We start from the raw sequence: 1,529 nt of genomic DNA, 5'->3' as shown, positions 1-1,529 counted from the left end.
AAAAAATTACGTCCAAGAACAAAATCTCTGTTCACTCAACTTCTTTGAGGCAGGATATTATGACAACTTTAACCTTATTACAATGCAGATAAACTCTCGTTTGAAGAATATAGATCCAAAGATCTCTTTAAAATATGACGATATTCAAAAACATTTTGTGTGGGAAGGAGACGGTACCTGCCACGTACATTTTGAAACCCCAACAGCGTACATGCTGGGGTTACAGCCTGATAAGTGGTTGAGATGGGGGCCCGGGGCCATGACCTCCCCGCATTTCCCTGATATAAAAGGCAGGTTATATCATTTTTTCTGTTACACAGACGTTGTTCAGACTCAGACGGTGGGTGACAGTTTTGCTCCTCTGCTCCGCTGTTTCGAGATCCAAGGGAAGTTTGGAGAAATTATCATGCAAAGATTCAACGCAGCTTATTATATTCCAGTTTCTAAAAGACATATTGAAAAGATACGTGTTGAGATTCATACAGATCAAGACAAGCCCGTTAAATTCACATACGGGAAAGTGATTGTCACGTTACACTTTAAACCGATGGGTTAAAAACAAAAACAATGCAACCTGATATTTATAGTTTCGTTCCTTATTATGAAAATCAGGTCGATCACGGTTTTTCCGGCACCCCCGTTATGTACGGGAAAGGTTTGGGTAACATATTTTCAAAATTATTCAAGTTCGTCACGCCTTTATTTAAACAAGGATACGCGCTTACCAAACCTCACCTGAATAACACTGCCAAAAATATCGCGTCCAATGTGCTGAGCCGTGTGGTTGAAAGAGTGTCCCGTCCTCAGGAAGCTGGTGCGCAGGAAGGATCCAGGATCATGGTACTCTCGCGACGCCCCAGGAAATGCCCTCCCGTGAAGCGCATAGGCAGGGGTAAAAAACGAAGAGTCTCGCACAAACGTGAGACAGTCCCCCGGAACTCCAAGAAGAGAAGACCGTCTCGTGATATTTTTTCTTAAGGATGAGCCCGTTACGATATAATTCACCCGAGTGCGCCATGAGCGAACTAGACCTGTTTACCATCCCAGCGACACAACTCTCGATAGAGGACAGTCAATATGTGGAAATAACTCCGATATCGGTGCTGACTGACACCGGGCCAATCGAATTTTTTTCCCCGGAGACGGAGAAAGACACTTGGATTTAAATAACATGCTGATTCATCTCCGGGTGAAAATTACAAATGCTGACGGGAGTAATCTGGCTGCTGACGCCAGTGTGGGGCTAATAAATTACCCCTAAACACAATTTTTTCACAGGTTGATGTCACTCTGGGTGACAGGTTAAGTTCGCAGTCCAGCGCCACACATCCTTACAGGGCTATGATTGAAATATTACTGAACTTCTCAGTTGAGCCACTCAAATCTCAGTTCACAGCAGGCCTTTTTTTCAAAGACACCGCAGGCGTGATGGATTCAACCGTGACGGCTGATGATGGGCCCAACGCAGGTCTGGTGAGCAGAGCGCGCCTCACTGCTCGGTCAAGAGAAATCCAGCTGCTTGGTCCATT

Source organism: Thalassophryne amazonica, chromosome 16 (genome assembly GCF_902500255.1).
Source record: "Thalassophryne amazonica chromosome 16, fThaAma1.1, whole genome shotgun sequence".
NCBI lineage: Eukaryota > Metazoa > Chordata > Actinopteri > Batrachoidiformes > Batrachoididae > Thalassophryne > Thalassophryne amazonica.
The sequence above is the reverse complement of the archived record's forward strand: the minus strand, read 5'-3'. Positions refer to the sequence as shown.